We start from the raw sequence: 6,000 nt of genomic DNA on the forward strand, positions 1-6,000 counted from the left end.
CCTAGTCCAGGAGAGTGTGGCCAAGTCTCTTCCTTGCTCTGCAGGGAGGCTTTTGCTCTTGTTCTCTTTGGAGTGGGCGGCAGGGGGGCAGGGAGGGAAATCCAGATGCTTCTCCCCGGGGCAGCATTGGGAGTTCTTCCTCCCTGGGGCTGAGGGCTCTGCAGGAGCACGTGGACAGATGGACAGAGGTCCCCACAGGGACAGAGGTTTGTGCAAGCTGGACCCTTCTGCCCATGTATTTACTCACTGAGGGGTCACCGTCCTGTACCCCCATGTCATCCATGCAGGAAGGGGACTGGTGGGCACTGACCCCCTTTCCCCTTTCCTATTGGGCCACCACAGTGTCCCCTCTGGCTTTGTCACCACATTCATTCCCTGCCACCCCCTTTGTGTCCTCTCTTCTTCCTCATTTACCTTTTCTTCCTTTGCCTGTTTTCTTCTCCCAGTTTGGCTAATTTTCCTGGTCATCCTGGTGCCACCTCCCCCGAGGTCTCCCAAGGGCAGAACGGGGAGGGGCTCATGTGAGGCAATACGGCGTCCCTGCCAGGTCGTCCAGTAGCCTCCAAATCTCCCAGAGTGACGAGCGGCAGCCCTCGCTGGCTTCTGTGCTGGTGGTTTGGAATTTTGCACAGCTGTCCACCCACTTTTTGTTGGGAAGGGAAACCTGGTTTGCTCTCCTGACATGCGACAGCGCAGTCCCTGCCGTACAGAGGGAGGAGGCTCCGGGGTTTATTAACTGTAAATAGTGAATTTCAAGTTGACAGGTACCTTCTCAGGGATTTATATATAAATATAGTTAGAGGAAAAGTTGAAGTATGTTTTAATACTTTTTAGTGTTTGAGTAAATTATGCTTAAACTGGACAGAAGAAATGTTTCTGAGACAATGTTGATGCTGCTGATTATGCGTGAGATGCCCAGGACCCCCGTTCCGGTGACATTTCCTTGGTTTTTGGAGATCAGGGACTCTGGCAGCTGGAATGGCTTTGGGGTGGATGGGAAGTCACTCACAGTGCCTCTGAGCTGCCCCCTGTGGTTGTGACCTTGTATTAACAACGAAATCCACCTCCAAGTGAGTGGAGACGGCTGTTGGAGAAGACAGATGGGCTGTCCCTCCAGAGCTGTCTCCGCACGCGCCCCTGTCTGATACGGAGCATGTGGAGTAAGAATGACAGTGTTTTCTACTTCTGTGAATTAAGTGTCCCAGAGTCAGCCCTGTGCTAAACTCACCAGGAAGGAGGCGGGAACGGCGTGGAACAGTTCGTCTGGAACTACCTGGGTGTGCAGAGGCCGTCCCTGCACTAGAAAATGGACCTTTTATTTCTTCTCAAGCTGTTCCCGACAGGCTCGTGGCCACACTGAGGCTACCTCAGGAATGCGAAGATCAGAACTGCAGCGCCTTCCTCAGCTCAGCCGTGGGCCCTTCTGGGCAGGAGGACAGAGGGGTTCGTGATGGGACTGTGGACACGGAAGGGCAGAGTCAGGTGGCCTGGCGGCCTCTGCCCTCCCTGCAGTCAGGGTGGCCGGGTCCCTGGAGTAGAGATGAGGCGGTTGTCGGTGAAGCAAGCCCATGGGGAGAGCAAAGCCCACTGTCCCCAGGCTACCAGGAAGAACTGTGGGCACCAAGCTATTATGAAGGAACAGTTCTCAGAGAGCAAATAAATAAGCCCAAACTAGGACTGTCCCTGGTGACCTGCTGGCAAGAGCACTGTAATCCCCGCTGTCCACACTACGTACAGTGACAAGACCCAGTTTTCATAATCTGCCTTGGCACCTGAGTTTGCTGTGTGTGGGGGGGGTGACGACAGCCCTGCTGTGGGCGCGCTGTGCTGCCCCAGCTGCGCCCGGAGCTTCTCGCCTGCCGGTGTGCCACCCCGACACTATCGGCCGCCCCCTGGGCGGGCAGTTAACGTGCCGGTGGAAATTCCTAGCCTCAACTGGTCTTTTAAGTGATAAAGTACAAGCACTTTCTCTTTTTACAATATTTAGGGAAATTCTAATATGTTCCCTGAGCGTTTGCTCAGGACCCAGGCCCTCCCACCGTGGGTAACTGTTTGGATCTGCACCCGGGTGGGTGCCCCTCAGAGCTGCCCGTGGCCCTGTTCCTGAGCGCCTGGCCTTGGTTTCCGCCCCAGCCGGGCAACTGTCTGGAGGGCCATGGGCTTCTGGGGAGGGACAGGTGGAACCCTGATCACAGTAGGTCCCTACAAAACAAAGTCACGTTGATGACGGCCACTGCGATTGGGTGTAGACCCATTGCAGCGGGCATGCTGTTCACCACTGAGAACTCCAGCAAAACTGCTCTTCCCCAGTGCCGATTGCCGTCCTCGGTTTCACACCTCTCGATGCATTTAGAACTCGTTTTATGCGTCTGTGTAACTCTTGAGTCAGCTGCTCATTTCTGTGCCCTTGAATTCACATGTTTCTTCATTAACATTTTAAGTAAGTGGCTAAAAAAACTTCTCTGGAGGTTGTTTTTGAAAGAAAGGGAAAAAAGAAAAACACTACCTGGATTGATGTGACTAATTTTCGAGTGACTCAGTTGAATGCCGGTCGGTGCCGCATACACAGTTTCCTCTGTGACCCAGCCTGAGATGTGACTTGATAAAAGGCCCAGCCCTGCTGGGCTCGACAGCCCTCAGCAGCAGGCTCTGCCAACGCGCACCGTGTGTGACAAGGTGTGGGTCTGGGTCATCTCTGCCGCTGACACGCATCGGCTGCACAGAGGGGCCCAGACCCCAGAGGATTCTCTCCTGGAAGAGCCACACCAGGCATCGGCCTGTGGCCGCAGGGTGGGGGCTGAGTCCCTCAACATTTGGCACCAGGGTAACCGTAGAGGCAACATCTTACCATGAGGACGCTCTGGGATTTCCCCAAGTCTGCCTAAGTATTAGGTGCTCTAAGCACGGCTAACGCAATTTGTTTTTTGAGAAAAATAGTTTCATCGTAATACTACATCCTTCTGTTTTTAAAGAAACTCTAAGAGGAAAACAAATATGAAGCTGGCTATCCCAGGCAGGGCAGTGTTCTGTGTGGACCTGAGGCTTTGTGAAGTTTTGGGACATTGTCATTGAGGTACCTTTACACCGGTTTTTGAGCAAAAGTTCTAGAAGTTGGTTTAGAGTAACTGGAGAGCTGTGGATACGCTGGATGGAAACTGTAACAGGCTGCTACAGACCCCGACAGGAAACCAGCAACCCTGGGAGTGGGCCTGGGGGCATTCTAAGGAATTTGAATATTACACCTCATTCAACTGAATAGGAAAAGCTAATCTCACTGCGATTTCTTTGTGCAAATGGTTGTTCTGCCTGGTATTTACTGGGTGTCCGAGGACCTGTGTGTTTAACAACAAGGACTTTATGATGGTGCAGAGTTGAACAGACGCCTGCACAGGTTTCAAGCAACGTCATCTTGGCATAAGCTCTGTTTTACGAATGTGACCTATTTTCACTGTCATTTCTAAGAGTCCAGTAGGGCTCTGGGTATTGTAAAAATGTTGAATATAGACATAATTATGTATATTTCGTAGTGTTTTCTTTTGAGGTGAGAGTTTTGTTACAGTTTATAAAAGATATTTTCCTATTCAGACCTCAGGGCTATTTTGGGACCCCCAGCAGCTTCAATTTTTGATATTCAAAAGATTAATAATCTTTAAGTTAAATATAATATGATATTCAGCGGAAAGAATGTGCTTTTCCCTTTTAACTTTTTACAAAATCTGTATCTAATGTTTAAAAAGTATAAAAAGAAGATATGGTAGTGTAAAAACATGGGGAAATTGTAGCTAAAGAATTAACAATCACTTGCAAAATAAACATGGTACAAAAGTGTGACATTTGAATAAACTTAATTTGTATAGAGAATGATACAATGAAATATATCAGTGTTTTCCATGTCACTGCCTTGTTTTAATTGAAATAGATGTGTACTTGCTTATTTACACACACTTGGACTTTATTTTTCAAAGGTAAAATTTTTAAATTTGAGAGTTATCCAGGAATAGTTTCATGTGTTAAAACGATCTCCCTACAATCCTCCTCTTCTCAGAAGTTCCCACTGGCAGGCAGGCGTCTTGCCGGGTTCAAAGGCTCTGCTCTGAGCCACCAGCAGGGGGCGAGAGAGCCCTTTCCCACCTGCAGGACCACGTGCTATTTCTCAGACTTGCCTGTTTGTCTAATGGTTAAAAAGTCGCATCCCCTTGTTTAAATTTTCATTTTCCCAATTAATGGTGAGACTGAGCATCTTTTCATGTGTTTTCCAACCATTTTAATTTCCCATTTTTATAAATTTCTTCTTTTTTTAAATTTCACTTTTTGGTGTCATTTTTGCTGATTTGTAGGAGTTTGCTACGTATTTGGGATCATACTTCTTTCGCACATTGTGTGCATTTTCTCTTGTTTTATTGCTTATTCCTAAGATATCTCGTATAAAATATTTAAATTATGATTTAGTCAAACTTGTCAGACTTTGTTTTTTTAGTATTTGAATTTTGTGTTTCTTTAAGAAGGCCTTTCCTACCCCAAATGGACAATTCTTTTTCTTCTGTTTTCTTCTAATGATTTATAGGTACTTTGTTTTTTCTTTTTAGCTCAAAAACATTTACACTGGTACACAATTCATCATTTATATTACTGTGGGACTGAAAACAACTACCTCCTATTTGGAAGTTCTGTTTTGAACTTTAGAAATCTGAAGTCTAATTCATTAACAATCCTAGTTGTACATGACTATTAAGGAAGGACCTTAATAGGGAATAAAATTTTAAATAAAACTTTGTTCTAGGACAAGATCGTTATTGGAGGTTATTTGTACTCATTTGTGAAAGAGCAAATGGTGTGTGTATGTTTTGGGTAGAAATGCTATGAAATAGCAAGTGAGCCCACCATGGTTGGTCCCCATTAAAAAGCCTGAGCACTGGGACATGAAAAGCACAGTTGGGAGGTGGGGGTGGGGAGGGTGGTCTCATCTCCTTCGTCTTCCCGCCTGGAAATACCTGGGGCACAGCGAGCACCAGCGTGGCCTCCCGCAGGAGGCAGGAGCCCTGCAGGGAGTCACCCAGCCCCGTGGCCTCAGGGGCAGTGTCTGTCCACCCCGGGCTGAAGTGGTGGTCAAGAAGGTTTGCACATAGACACTGGTGCCCCTTGGTCACCAGGGTCCTTCGCATGGTCAGCGGCTCCCAGCAGGTCCCACCTGCCATTTTCCTTGACGATGACCCGGCTGGTTTCCAGCCGGGGACGTGAAAGGTGGCCTGGAGCCTCCAGTGTGCTGACAGCTTTGAAGTGCAGGTTGCTGGCCGGCAGCAGCTTCCTAGTCCTGGGTGGGGGGATCACTCAGGGTCCCTCAGTCCCTGGGCAGGTGTGGAGAGGGGGGAGGGGCAGCCACCACTGCCACCCATCCCACCTCACGCTTCCCAGCTTTACCTCTTCCCTTAAAAAAAAAACAACAAAAACGGAGCAAACTGTTAATACGTCCTCCTGGCAAAAAATAATTAAAATATATAAATCCAACTCAAATCGACCTTGATATTCCAAAAGCCTTATTTAAAAAACAAGGAAATGCAGAAACTGGTGAGATACAAGGAGCTGATGTCACCTTTTTGTTAGCTTTTGTTTACAAAAGAAGCCTTTGCTGGCAGCCCCGGTGAGAAGCTGATCAGGGACGCCCCTCTCTGGGCCGAGGGAGGTAGGAGGGTTCAGGGACTGGGCTGCAGGGGGAGTCGGTGCAACATGCCCTCACTCCCTGGGCAAAGGAGGGCCCTGCGGAAGCTGCCCTGCAGCCTGGGCTCAGGACGGCCGGTCGGCGTCCTACAAAGGGGGCCTGCCCTGGAGGCAGCCCGGGTACCCTGCTGCCCCTTCACCCCGGCCCTGGGCCCCAAGCTACACCCCAAGCTATGCCCAGTCCCGTGTGACCACGCAGAGGAGCCGGGGAGCAGTCCTGCCTCCCCAGGCCCATCTGGACAGGCCTCCCAGGCACACAGCCTCTTCTCCCCTGACTTCAGGTGC

The sequence above is a fragment of the Lemur catta genome, chromosome 12, assembly GCF_020740605.2.
Source record: "Lemur catta isolate mLemCat1 chromosome 12, mLemCat1.pri, whole genome shotgun sequence".
In the NCBI taxonomy this organism is placed as follows: Eukaryota; Metazoa; Chordata; class Mammalia; order Primates; family Lemuridae; genus Lemur; species Lemur catta.